We start from the raw sequence: 15,537 nt of genomic DNA, 5'->3' as shown, positions 1-15,537 counted from the left end.
ATCTTTTTCTTTTTCGACTCGATTGTGGTATTGCTAATATGACACCAAACAGACACAGGTGCTCCCGCCAAATTTCCACTAGTTTCTCCTCCATTTGTTGGGTCCAAATAGAGGAAAATAAGCCCTTTTAACGTCTCCCCGAACCTCCCGCTGGCCTGCAGATGCCCATACTAGTCGATGCTGCTCTCTCATTGGCTGTAGGCAATCGCCGATATTATTTTCAATCAGAACACGCTTCACACGGGATGATTTTAAATCACAGACAGCTCCAGATATTTAGCATTCCAAATATCTCATGGGTGTCAGTGACTCTTTTACGAATCTCTTAGGTCATGCCTTTGATATTTCACACTGTGTGATTGTTACTTACGAGAATGAGCACCGATTTTCCTGTGATTTTAGGCGTTTGTCAGTGATTTCTCAAAACCTGTTGGTACTTAAATCATGCATTCTGAACTCAGCATTAGTGACACTGAGTTTGTGCACATGACAGATTAGTAACCCTTCATTTGAAGGGGTGCTCATAAGACTGATGATATTTCATGCATGCTTATGACAACTGTCATAAAAGGGTCACAAAACACCAAAACACACTTTTTGAGATGTTGACTGTCATATATTTGTCCCACATTGCCAAAAACACTATTAGGACACATAAATTTAACAAAAAAGTGACAATTGGTTGTTTTTGCATTATTTTGAGCAAATTCGTTCTTCGGGTTTGAAAATACATTTTGATTACAAAGCTTTAATGAGTGATGAACACCCCAAGTAAAGTGTTACCTATTATTTTTAAAGTGATTTCAACTTCACATCGTACTATAAAAAATGCTTTTAGAAGAAAAATGACAATATGACAAGAATCAAAAATGTTGTTGTTCATGTAAAATATGTTTCATCATCACAAAATTACCATTGTAGTTTTACAGCTCTTACATATTTTTTGTACTTACAGTACAGTATTTTACAGTTTATACCTTTAAAAATGTGCCTAAAATATGAATAAACATTTTTATTTTTGTTTTATTTTTAAATTGACTGAGGATTTCATGTATTTATCTTGTTTGGTCCTTTAAAAATCCCAAAATAAATCCGAGTATCAGGAGCCAACATGAGCTGGACTAAAAGCACTCTGCGAGAAATGTGCGTTAAACTACTAGGCCACGTCTCCATCCTTCTTACCGACAGACAAAACGTCCATTTCCCCTCTTACATGCTTCGACTTATAAGTTCGCTTTACTCATTCCATCGCATTATTTGCATCTGCATTCAACGACGCGAGATAAAGCTAAGACGGGAATGAGCGACTTTGAAGGCACTTGAAGAATTGCTTAAAGCCATCATTGGTATTCCTGAGGGGCTGAAAATGGTTTTCTGCAGTCCATCTCTGGTGGTCTGTCAATTTTTATTTTTTTTCTCTCCCTTTTCTATTCTTCATTCTATCAGCCTGAGAGCAGAGGAGGCGGGGAGGAAGTGTGCTTAAAGGGAAATCCTCTCTGCTTTTTTGTGGCAGAAGTCACAAACGCAGACTGGCTAAAGGAATGACAGGACAAAGCAGATATCCAGAGCGTGTCCCTTACCACTGCAATTGCAGCAACTTCGCATGCTCCGTGTCATCGCATTTGCGAGTGCAGCGTGGTGTGACAGTAGAAAGATGAGTGTCTGAGGTGTCTACCTTTTTTTCTTTCAATCATACAGTAGATAGGGTGAACACAAAGCTCTGCAGAGTCTGAAATTCCAGACAGACTGAAACTAGCGAATTTGAGCAGAAGGTACTGTTTTCCCCCAAAGACTCCAATTCGAAATTATCTCAGCCAAATAAATTGATAGAACCCAGACCGCCCCCTACTTTGCTTCCAGTATGGGCAGTGGTGATTCTCCTAAACTTGTCTAAACTCAGCAAGACTTTATTACAATGAGCAGTAGGCATACATTTGGACTTGAAGGCCAATGTGTGAACTGCAATGTGGCTGATAGACTTTTTTTGGCAAGGCGCTTTGGGTCTGTGCAAGTGTGGAGTGCTGATAACGGGCATAGTAGCTGCCTATCAGAGATCGCCCGATTAATCCAGATGAAAAGAGAACTATGGATGGTAGTGGACTGCATGGAGAGAGAGGCCTCAATCAGTTGGAGGCGATAGTTTAAGCCACTCGACTGGCGAGTTGTGATATACTGTAGCAAAAGCAGCGATAAATAATGCTACATGCTAATGTTAAAAGCCCCCAATTTAGTCCCTTAAAACTTGTGTTTTTAATCAAAATTACAAAATTAAATGTTTTAGTTTTGGCATTTGTTTTGGTTTTCTTGTTTTCAAACTGGCTTGTATAATAATAAACATGCAAATTAGTCCCAGTTTTTACTCACAGAACAGCTCTTTCTGGTGTACTATACCTAAGTTACACTACAGTAACACAGCAAAATGTCAAGGATTCCTGGATTAACCAACATAACCTCATTCTAAAAACATAGCCCCATAATAATTTCTTGAGATTGCCTATATTCACTGAGAAATGGATAAAAAATATTCATTTTCAAAATGGGGTGTACTCAATAATAATACAGCTTCAGTTGAGAGTGCTCTTGCTTTCATTTGAGGGTGCTTACTACCTTTGGAGCCCCACAGTAGAAGGCCTAGCTCTCTACAATGTTGGACATGCACCAGTAATTAATATAATTACTACATCAACAATCATAAAGCTAATAATGTGATGCTAATGTTAAGCAGCATTCCTGTTCACCATTTGAGGCTGCTAACTTCTAAACATCAATGTTTTTAGGCAGAAATACTTTGAGTATCACAGAACGTCAGTGAAGAACAAATTTTTGTTATATTTGTGGCCCAGGAATTGTGTTGACAAATGAATCTGTGCAAGCATTGTCCTAAATATTAAAACACCCGACTGAGACAGAATTAGCAATAAAACAATGTTTTTAATACAAGAATGAGCCAATGAAGAAATACTACATACATTTACAGTAAATATTATAGCGTTTTTAAACTATACTTAAGTAAACATTTTTTTTTCAATGTTTTATATTGTTTGAATGATGGTTTACACCAGTGGTTTTTTAAAATATTCTAATGCCCCCCTCAGCAAATATTTTTGCCATAAAGATGACAAAAAGCACTGTGGCTGGGTCAGGGACACTTTGCTTTGAGAAAAAGGAATAAAACCATAGTTCAGATATCTTGGTTTTTCCTGCATTTTGTGTTTCCAGTATTGCTAGCACTGTGACCAAAAATGTTTAGAGCTTCTTCACCTGGGTCCAGTATGCTTGGGTCATTACTATTAGCTGCTGAAGGCGAACCAAAGAGACTCGGTTGTTTTTGTGGAGAACAAATTACCAATTTGGCAACATGATGGCTCTCTTAATTGTCCACTACTAAACAAATTGTAAAAAATATGATGCAACCCCCCACAGAACTTGTTTAGGCCCTCTTGTGGGCCAGGACCCCACTGTTGGGAACCACTGGTTTACATTACACAGGGTTTACAAAAATAAAAATAAAAATAAAAAATCTCCCAAAATTCTGTTGCACTACTACACTTGATTTTGATTTTAAAGAAAAAAACAAGAAAACATGTAAATTACTGTGTTAAATGGGAATCTAAAAAAAAGTTTACGGCATACTTTAATAAATGAAGATGATTTAGCATTCAAAAATGTTTTATTTTGAATTAATTTTAAAATCAATTTGTCCTACTCTTCATATTTTTTCAGATTTTCAAAGTATATGTATTAATTACGGAACTTTTTACATAAACTGATAAACTGACATGTCAACCATTTGGTAGAGGTTGATATTTTAAAAGTTATGGGATGTTTTAAAAAGAAAAATGCATTCATTGTGTTAAAATGCATTCATTCTTGCATTAGGAGTTAAGAAATGCAATCCAAAAATGTTTCTAATTGCTTTTTTTAAAAGGGTTAAACTGTTTTTTTTTTTTTTAATATAGTTGCATGATAATACAATTATAGCAATATAAACCTAATAATGTAGTTCTATACAACTATGTGGTATATTACAATGCACCACAGTTTATTGTAGTAAAGCTAAAGTATTCAACAGTATGTCTTACAATTTGTCAGTTCACCATAGTTTGCACTACAGTACGCTGTGGAATTCATTAACAAAGTGTACAGTTTTAAATACTGTGTACAGTACAATACACTTTACAATACATTTTTTTTTTTTTTTACCTAGACATAAAGTAGAGCATACATACATATTTAGACTTGAATAGAATAAAGCCCAAGCTCTAAGAGCTATCATTTTCAAACGAAGCAAATGTTGCTTCAATGAGATTTCTCCCGTACACTGTAGACTGTAGAATTAATTAACACAGTTTTAAATACTGTATACACTTTTCTATAGAATTTACTATAAATTATAAATAGTATAAATAGTATTTTTATGTGGGAGTGATTGGTATGTGTTGACACACATGAATGAAGCTGGTAGTATTATTACTGATTCACAGACAAGCTTTTCTTGCTAGTGTATTTTGTTTTAAAGACATTTTTGATTAACTAACTGGCTATTTTGATGCATATTATGGTGGTGCATGTTAAACATTTATTCTTAAGCAAAACTACAGTACTTGTCTATAATTCTGATGTCTCATTAATTATACAACCCTGGTCAGATGTCTGAGATTCGCATGCATGCGTGGTTAGCATACTTCAAACATGTAATCTACTTCTACTGAAAGTTTAATGTACATCCCCCATTCACCCACTACCTGTTTTTCCCATCTTCACACCTGCTTGTGAAGCACATGGTTTACTTGTTCCGAATGATTTGCACAACCTAATAAGATCTGACTTCTGTTGATGTAAAAGTTTAGTTTATGTAAATACAGCTGGCAGGGACAGGCGGCACAGGAGGTGTACCATCCCTCAGAGCATATGCAAACTTGGGTTTTCACAGTACAGTACGTCTGTTTACAATCATCAGCTACAGGTCCAGTTGCTTCAAAAACAGAATAGAGAGTTAAGTAGTTATTGGAAACTAGGCTAGTACACTGTTCTAGGAACCTGGACCAAGGAAAATTAATGACTACATTTGAATTCTGTACCCTCTTTTCCCATCAAACAATTTTTGTGTTCAATAGACACAGATACAGCTTGGCTTAAACAAGGCTAAAAATGGAATGACAAAGCCGAAATGGAAGGACAAACTGTTTTGCTCAACTTCAGAACACAAATTAAGATATTTTCTAGATGAAATCTAAAAGCTCTCTGACCCTTGATAGACATCAGCGATCATGAAATATCCAGAAAGATGCCCAGAGCATCATCAAAATGTCAAGTCATCAATGGTTTAACCATATTTCATGAAAACTCAAAAAATGACTTTATACAACAATCCAAATACGCTTGTAAACTTTGTTTACAAGCAGAATGCACTCTGTTTTCATAAACTTTTTTGAAGATTTTAACAAAGAGGATGACATGGACTTTTATTTGGCCTATCCTTACTTATTCAAACCAGAATATACAGATTTTAGCAATATATGTCAGCAGCACTACACAAAGTTATCTTGTAAACACACAACCTGAACTGACACTGAAGAGAAGAAATAGTTGAATAAAGTTATTATTATTATTATTATTATTATTATTATTATTATTATTGCTCAGAAAGTATTCCTGTAGTTTTACAATTATATTACAATTATAGTTGCATCACATGCACTGTTTTGATAATGTTTTGGGTTCTTTTCTGGACCTTCCTTTTTGTTTCATGACGCTTGTTGTCTTTGGAGGGTCGGAGAGTTCTTGGATCTCTTAAAAAAAAAAAAAATCTTACATTATGTTTTAAAAATGAACAAATAACATTTATTTGTGTGAACTATCCCCTACACAATTGCAGAATACTAAAATGCGGAATAATCAACATTAAACAACATATTCAAGTTCTATAGGCAAAGGTTGATTGCATCAGACATTATCCTTTGGAGCAACAGCCTCTTCCAGCTTAGTTTTCAAATGTATAATTATTTGGATTTTTCCTTTATTATATGAGACAGAGTTAACAATTGTTTGTTGGAAATGTTTTAAAGGGGTGGTCCACTACAATATCATACTTTAAACTTTACTGTAGTTCATGTGTAATGTAACATAAACAACATCTCTGAATGTAATACTTTCAAAGTTCAATGCAAAGGGAGACATTGGCTTTTACAGAGGTACCTTAACAAAGCCTGCAGTGAACAAAGTTTGGGGAATACAAAAATACATCCGGGTTAGTATGATTACAAATACTTCAGGTTAGGTTCATTCCACACACGCATCGAAAGGGCATGGCTAGAGGTGCTGTAATGTTATAGCAGAGAAAGCTAAATTATTGTTCAAACACTGCTTTTTCCACAGAGCTTGTCACAACACAGAGGACACAACACAAATGCAGACATGCTTACAATTTAACTTTAATTATGTTTCAGAGAATTATAAAACAAGATATAGCTAGCATTTGTCAATGACAGCTTTGAATACCTCTCAGTTAAGTGCTGAATTCGACTAAAAACTCCTCAAAGAAGGAACAGCTCTAACCATAATACAAGACACTATTACATGCATAGTGTCTAGCATTAACCGTATGTTGTAACAAGGACGTAAATAAGGATGTAAACAACAGAAAATGTGTTTTGACATTGTTAACAATTTAGCTACAAATGCATAAATATCCGTCAAACCGCTGTAAACAACGACACTCATCAGCGTGTTTCTCTTTACGGCCGTTTTCTATGCATTTTAAATCTCAAATAACAAACTCAAAAGATATATGGATGTTTCATATAACTTAAACATGCTTATTCTGAATATATGTGAAAAAAAAAAAAACACTAGTCAGATTTTAAATTAGGAGAGTAGGCGTGAGGCTCAGCTGTTTCCTCTTCATTTTCTGCCTGATTCAGGCTCAAACTGATATGCCAGTAACAGTAACACTTATGAGGGTGGGCCTTTCGGAGGAACTAGGAAATATAACATTGTTTTCATGTTAGCTAAGTAGCACTATCTAATTAAAATAAGATATAAAATATACTTTATATATATATATATATATATATATATATATATATATATATATATATATATATATATATATATATATATATATATATATATATAAAACGAATAAAGCATTAGCATACATTGTTTAGCATTTTATAAAAAACATTCAATCTTTAAAATGCACTCTGGACCACCCCTTTAAGAAGCTTTTGTCTGCAAGAGAAAATGTCTGACTGTACAAGACTAGTAGAGATGTGGTTCTGGTCAGTCTGGTGGATAAAATAAAATCAATGTCAATATGCTGCAAGTATTTATGTTTGATAGTATCCAATCCTGATACTGTAAGCTAACGCCCTTCAGAGTGCTTTAGCACACCTTTCTGGAAGTTTCTATTAATCCTAGAATCCTTGTTTATCTGGTTCAGGTGTGTTTAATTACGGCTTGAGCGAAACTCTGATAGTGGCTTTCCAGAAGCAGGATGGAACAGTGCTGGCACGGGTGTTTGCAAAAAGTAAACCAAAGAGAAGCCTTGGCAAGTTTTTCAACTAAACATAAGGTAGAGCATACAAACATATTAAGGCTTGGAATAAATAAGAGTTGGAATAAAGCCCGAGCTCTGAGAGCATTCATTATCAAACAAAGCGAATGGCGCTTTAATGAGATTACTCCCGTAGACTACGCTCCAGAGACAAAGCAATCTCTGCATCGGTTGTCTTGTTTACAGCTAATGGTAACATTTCACAGCCCCTTCAGACGGACAGCTCCAGTGCATTATTGCAGTAATCGATCAGGGCCTCGGCACACACATGAAAGGCCCATTCATCGCTCCTGGACCACCCGCTTTCGCTCACACTTCACAGCAGCCCACCTCTTGGCGTTTAAACAACTGAAAAACAAGCCTGTCTATGGTGTGTGAACATCACACATATCATTCTCTTCTCAGCCCAGGAGTGACGGTTTGACAGCTGTCTGTCGATTTGATGTCAAAAGCAGCCCCTGTCGGGATCGCTCGGGCCGCCCCATCAGGCTTGCCAGGGGTCGTAGTGGTCAGGTGAAAGTGTGCCATGGAAAGGTTAGGCTCGGAGCAATACTCTCATTTTGATTAATGGACCTCTCTGTACCCCTGAGTGAGCAATTATCAGAGGATCGCCGCACTCGTTCATCATTGTAGCAGAACAGTGGCTCGGCCTGCGTTGCGCAGTTGTGCCCGACCTGCAGCAATGCCTCTTTTCAACACCGTCCTACCGGTTAAGGCCAAGAGAGGAGCGGTGCCCAGCAGAGAGGAAGAGAGGAGTTTAGTGGAGTGGAAAGCAGAGTAGATAAGGTTTCCCTCGAGGAATAACTCTTGGATTTGCTCTCTGGCTGCGACGTGAGCTAATAATCAAGCCTCCCACTTTCTTCTTCACCAGAAAACATGGCAGTCCACACCTCATTTTCAAATTCCCAAACACAATCGTCTACATGATGCAAGAGCCCATTAGCACAACACCACCTTTCCCTACCCAGACAGACCAGGTTTAGGTTTTACTGCGACCAACTTCAAAAATAATCAATGTTTTCACTAATAGGCAAAACATGCAGGCACCACACTTGCACCAATATGCTTTCCTCAAGCTTTCCTGTTTTGGACTGATACTGTCACATCGAGAAAAGCTCATTATGTTAATCTGCCAAATCTATTGTGGACATCAGGCAGCTGACATGCATCTTTTACTCACGCTGCCAAACATATTGACATTAAACGCATTATTACATTAGAAGTCAGCAATCAAATTCGCACTGACACATGATCAATATGTAATTTGCAGATGTATTATTCCCCTGGCCGAGTAACACATCATCAATGAGCCCGTTTGAATAGGTTCACTTAGGAGAACCTCAGTAATTCGCTCAGACTTATCCATTATCTCATGGCAAATGCTTCAAGGTGATTGGCTGCATTTTTCTGGGAATAAATGCACATGGGGTTATTTTATTTGTCCCCCTGGAGACGGGTCGTTTTTACAGAGTACTGGGTTGATGCAATCTGCTAACCAATGGACCTGGTGAAGTTTGACAGCTTTTTTGTTGTGTTTTGTTTGAAGCAATTGGCAGCAGGTTAACTAGATATCCACAGGCGCAACTGTGTATTCTGGATTGTTTTGAGTTTCTCTGTTTATTACTTTTGGAAAAGGTAGTCTGATTTCAGAGTTTCTACGTGTTTTCCTGTATTTTTCCAGCAGGTTCAACTAGGGGAAAACATGTTTTCTTATTGACCACCCTTGTCCTTGAAGTACCAGGAAACAATAAAAGGTAACTGTCATTAATAATTGCCAATCTTCCGTTCTGAATATGTTTTCATTCTCCCTAGATCATTGTATTGGATTTAATCAAGTTTCAATATATAGCTCAGTGTATTCGTTGCAATAAGACAAATGAGACAGCATCTCTTAAGCAAAACCTCAGTAAAGAATATATGAAAAACTGAATTCCCTTATTTATTTATGATAATTTGTTTTCATAATATTCACTCTTTACTGTGGGATAGTTCATGTGTTCCAAACCTGTTTGCGTTTCTTTTTTCTGTTAAACACAAATTAACATATCTTAAGGAAAGCTGAATATATATTAAGGGTGTAATGATACTACATATCACTACATATTCGTACTACATATTCGTATTGACCATTCGGTACGCGACTTTCGGTTCGGTACACATTACAAACTGATCGATTTAATTCAGACTAACATCTAAAAAGATAAAAGGGAATAAGTACAAAATATAATGTTTTCAGTGCAGCAACGCTCAACATGGCATCCCAACTGACGTGGCAGACAACATGCTGCCTTACCCCCTGTCATAGTAAACCGTAGACCATCGCTTTTGAACTCAGAATATTACTTTAATAAAGCATGCGCTCATTAGCAATCTTGCTAGCTTTTGTGTCAGCTTGGCTGCTCATGCTAGCTTCGCCCCCATTGCCCCAGCAACCCTGGACCCTCGACACAAAAGAGCCAACCTTCTAACGTTACTCCAGGCATGCGCTACACTAACTCGCAAAATGGCTAGTAACGTTAATGAAATCCCAGACATCCCGAGACTCCTGGATGCCTGCAAACGAATGATAATCTTCTGAAAATCGCACGTCTCCCCCCTGTTTCCTTAAATACATCGCACACCCCTCTCCACCGCATCCCTCCCAGCTCTTCAGGTATGTTGGGCACAACTCACCCCAGCCGCTCAGGTACATATGACACACACGCCCCCACCACTCTTCTGGTACGTCGCGCACCATTACCGCTACCAAGAGAGTGGTGAAAAAAAAAAACATCTAAAAGATCTTAATCGGTAGTGAAAATGTCCGGTTTTAAGAAAATGTTAAATGTAATAGAGCCCTGTTACATTATTCCTTCATAAGCCTATTTCAGTCCAATAATTCCTGCTTTCAGATCCACTGAAATGGCAGGTGACAGTCATATCAAGCAGATCTGTGCTGTCTGAGGAAAAAGTGGAAACTCATCTTTCTGAAAAAATAAATAAATAAATAAATATTTAATTGATTGAAACAGAGTTTTATATAAAAACTAAATTATTATTTTCTTTTTATTTGTTTAACTGCTATAATATTACATTTATTTATTTTTATTGTAAGCTTTTTGGTTTTGAGCATGAAGAAGGATTTGTTTTATTTGCTTCAGAAACCTTGGAAGTATAGCTCCATCACTGTTTAAAGGAAAAAAAAAAAAAAAAACTGGATCATACTTTTATAATGTTAGTTTTAATACATTAAAATTTTTAAATCTGAGAAATCCTCTGGCTTTTTTTCTTTTTTTTAATTACTTACTAATTATTCATTCATTCATTTATTGTCGGCTTAGTCCCTTTATTAATCCGAGGTCGCCACAGCAGAATGAACCGCCAACTTACCCAGCAAGTTTTTTTTACGCAGCGGATGCCCTTCCAGCCACAACCCATCTTTGGGAAACATCCACACACATTCACACACTACAGACAATTTAGCTTACCCAATTCACTTGTACCGCATGTCTTTGGACTGTGGGGGAAACCGGAGCGCCCGGAGGAAACCCACGCGAAGGCAGGGAGAACATGCAAACTCCACACAGAAACACCAACTGAGCCGAGGTTCGAACCAGCGACCCAGCAACCTTCTTGCTGTGAGGCGACAGCACTACCTACTGTGCCACTGCCTCGCCAACATGTAAAGTGTTTTAGGTAAAATTTGATGTATTATGATCATTAATCATCATGCTTGTATAAGCTGAGTTGTTATAAACCATTTTATTTGACCAATATTTTCCCTGAAAATCTAATTAGCTTGAGACATGAGATGCATAGGGTAGCCTATACGTTCCCTTCTGGTTTCATCTAGTTTTACATTGTTTCCAGCTGGACTAATCTAGTTATTTTCATAGTGCCCTTATGGTTGAAAGCATAGACACCATAATATTTTCCTCTGGAAAAAAAAGTTGAATGAACAAGGCTTGATAAATGTAATGGCATAGATGATTAATTTGAAGAGGATGAAAATTAATTACTCGCTACCTCCTAGTGGGAGCACTCTGAGAAATATAGTTTTATTAGTAAACCTCCTCGGCCTGTTGGAACGAAACACACCATCATCATTTCTAATTCCCTAGACTCGATGATTTACCTGCTATTTACCTCTAACTATTAGTCAATTACCAGACTGTCTTCTGGACCAGACCTCTGAGTTAATGGGTTTGGAGGAAGGCCAGGGTGTGATTTCTTTTCAACACAGTCTAATGGCCTGTCTTGCAATGCATTTTTAATGCACCACATTGAGTGCAAACCTCCATTGCCAGCTTTTGGGGGTATTTTTCTCGCATTGATTTTGTCTTCTCTTTTTCCTGCTGTACAGATTTGGTCGCACTGAATATGCATGCTAATGCATGTCCTTGCTTTTCATAAGCTATTGTTAAGACAGGTTCTTTTCAAAAGACACGTTCATTTTGAGATTGTCACGCTGTGTGGGATTGTACTGCATTGTCTGCATATTTTAGTCGCAAGTGTGCAGATTTGGCACTTGACGGTTACTTTTATCCCCAATAACCACATGTCACTGAGAAATTTAGGACAACATAATGATTTTTGGACTGTAATAATATATATTTGTCATTAATAAAGCGACATGTTGCTCTTCAAAAAGTACATTTAACCCTTAAAAGGAACACTCCAATTTTGTTTAAATACAGACACATTTTTAAAGATTAAACAGTTGGGTTTTACCATTTTACAAACCCACTCCCACAATATCCAGGTCTGTTGGAAGCACTTTTAGCCTAGTTTAGCTATTGAACCATTAGCATCATGCTCAAAGAGTTTTGATAATTTTCCTAGTTAATGTTTGATGTTTATGTAGTCACATCTCGTGTAAAGTTGCTATTTTTTCTTCTGATATTGTGTATTGTATTGTAATTACATTTTTGGTTAACAAAGTAATGTAAAGAATTTTAAATTTGTGTATTTTGATTACAATGACTAAAGTTTATGTAATTGTGTTACTCACAACAAATATAAGTTTTAGAAAATAAAAGCTTCTTTTAAATAAAGCTTTCTGCATGCACTTTTAAATTGCTGAAGAACGTGAGCTGAAATGGCTGTTTATGAGAACTGTTACTTCTTCAAGTGAAAATACAGAAATTAATTGAGCGTAAAAACATAAATATCACTGTGAAATGCAGTCTATCCAGTCTCCAAAGAAGCTCGACCAGCACCTTATTCAAGCACCTAAACAGAGAGCATTCAATGACAATACTTGTCACCAAGGAGGACATGGGCACTCAAAGACAAAGTAGCCCAACTCAGCCTAAGCAGGCTAAATTGGATTTTTGTGCTGGAATGGGAGTGAATTTAAAAACTAAATCTTCATTGCAGCACATTTATAAAAGCAACACTGTCAACCTATCTCTCCAAACAATTATTATATTTCTTCCACTTGTTTTTGCAACTCAAAGTGGCGTCTCTCTGCCATCTGAACACTGTAACAGGTAAAAACTGTTTTCGAAGCTATCATGCATATTAATGAAGTTGCACCACATATTGTATAAAATATAGCTTGCTGATTGGTTTGAACCAAGTCTTTCTCATGAATTAATGCTGCAGACTCAGAGATGTCATGATGCACTTGCAGGTACAGACATCCAGTCGACACGCTGGATTGCACACAAGTATCTAATCGGCATGACACAGCTTCAAAAATTTGTTTCAAACCAGAAGGACGAATTTGCTCGAAATAATGCAAAAATAAATAAATAAATAAATAATATATATATATATATATATATATATATATATATATATATATATATATATATATATATATATATATATATATATATATAACTTTTTTTTGTAAAATATATGTGTTCTAATAGTGTTTTTAGCAGCATGGGACACAAATAATTGTCAACATCTTAAAAATTGTGTTTTGGTGTTTTGTGACCCTTTAAAGATTTTTTACATCTTCTTGGACATTTTTAATGCTTCTAAAAGGCTTGCTGCATTTTTAAAGAGCACATGTCTTGAGGTTGTTCGATATGATACAATTTATTTCTTATTTGCAAATTTGATTGGATAGGAATCGCAGGACTGATTTTTCTACTTTTGCCAATCACCTCAGACAGGAAAGAAACAAACTAGTGACTGCAGGTTGAAGGATAGTAGTGAAGTAAAAGTACGGGTACAGCACTAAAATGTACTCAAGGGAAAGTAAAGTTTTTTTTTAAAACTACTTAGAAAATTGCAATTCCTGAGAAAAAAAAACTCACAGTAATTGGACTACTTGTAAACTGTTCATTTGCATCACTGCCGATCAGCTTCATACTTTGTATGGAACACATTTCGACAGACTAAGTACTTTAGACAAACATATAACACCCGAACACCCAGTGATTTTTTAAATTTTTTTTATTGATGTCAGTAGTTAGAGGTATCTAATGTTCTTCTAAATGGCATTTTTTTGTGTTCAGACAGGTTTGAATCAAGTGAAGATTAAGTAAACGATGATAGAATTTTAGGCTGAACTATCTATTTAAGTCTTTTGAATTTGTCAAGCGGCTGTGATCATCCTATTGTGATGTTTTTCACTGAATATTAAATTACAGAAAGAGCTGCAGTTTGTATTGTATTTGTATAGGTTTTATGCGTTTTAAAAGTAACTTTAAAATAATTAGTAATAATTAGTAAGTAATTACCCAGCAAACAATTTTGTGTTCAATAGACATCTCATAAACATTTAAACATAGATATCTGAGAATAGCCCAAAACTAGACTAGTCGTCAAATAGACAGACTAGACAGACTTTAAATGTTTAGTCATTAATTTCTTTTTATGTGATGACTAGTCTGGTTTTGTCCTATTCAATAGATGTCTATTAGATTTTCACCGACAGCCCAAATTCAGTTTTAGCCAAGATGACTATGTTTAGACGTCTATTCATCTAAAAAATAATAATAATAATAATAAGAAAAAATTAAATAAATAATAACAATAATAATAAATAAATTAAAAATAATGTAATCAAATAAAATTTTTCTAATAGTTGTCAGTAATTTGCAATCTATTATTTTTTTAAGTAACTTACCCAACACTGGATATGGTTAGGAAACTGTTCTTTCATTCCGACGTAATAATCAAGAGAACTTGCTGCTGTACCGAGGCTGAAGAAGGCAGGATAATATTTTGCAGCACCCAATGGTTCTGAATTATCTCACAAAAATGAGACACAAATGTCTTCATGGTTGCGAGAGTTTGAGGCACTGCATAATATCATAGTGCTAGCTGCAAATCGATTTAAAGCTGTAATTGATGTGATTCAGTGATCTATGCTAAGCTAGGCTAAACGTGCTCCCACTAGATCCAGAGATCAGCTGAATGAATTGAACATAAAAATTGTATAACACAACTGTTTAATTCTAGGAGAGTTGTGTGTGTGTGTGTGTGTGTGTGTGTGTGTGTGTGTATATATATATATATATATATATATATATATATATATATATATGTAACCGGTTTTATTTTTGTAAATGTTATAGTGACACACGGAGGGTAGGATACACCCACTGGCATCGGCATGTACTCTTTACTGCGTACACCTGGGCAGCTCATTATTGGGAGTGCGCTGATATTCAGCCCTTTAAAAGGCCTCTGAGTAACGCATATGACATCCCGAGTGCAGGTGAAGCCTCTGTGGTCTGAGAGCGTTTCCTTTTTGTCCCTGGTTGGCCTTCTGTTGGTAAGCTGTTTGCTTTTTTTTTTGTAGCTCTTAGCTAGTTTTAAGTGATCGTCTTAACAACAACTGCTTTGATTATTAGAAAGGTGTATGCGTGTGCGCACAAAGTGACAGGTGCTGTTCGCAAAGTGTGCTCTAGCCTGGGTGAGTTGGTGATTTTTAGGGTTTCTCGTTAGTTTTCAATAATAATCTAAAGGATGCTTTTATTATTAGGAAAGTGTGTGTTTGTGAAGAGGTGAGCGCCGTTCGCAAAGTCTGTTCTAGC

The sequence above is a fragment of the Danio rerio genome, chromosome 3, assembly GCF_049306965.1.
Source record: "Danio rerio strain Tuebingen ecotype United States chromosome 3, GRCz12tu, whole genome shotgun sequence".
In the NCBI taxonomy this organism is placed as follows: Eukaryota; Metazoa; Chordata; class Actinopteri; order Cypriniformes; family Danionidae; genus Danio; species Danio rerio.
The sequence above is the reverse complement of the archived record's forward strand: the minus strand, read 5'-3'. Positions refer to the sequence as shown.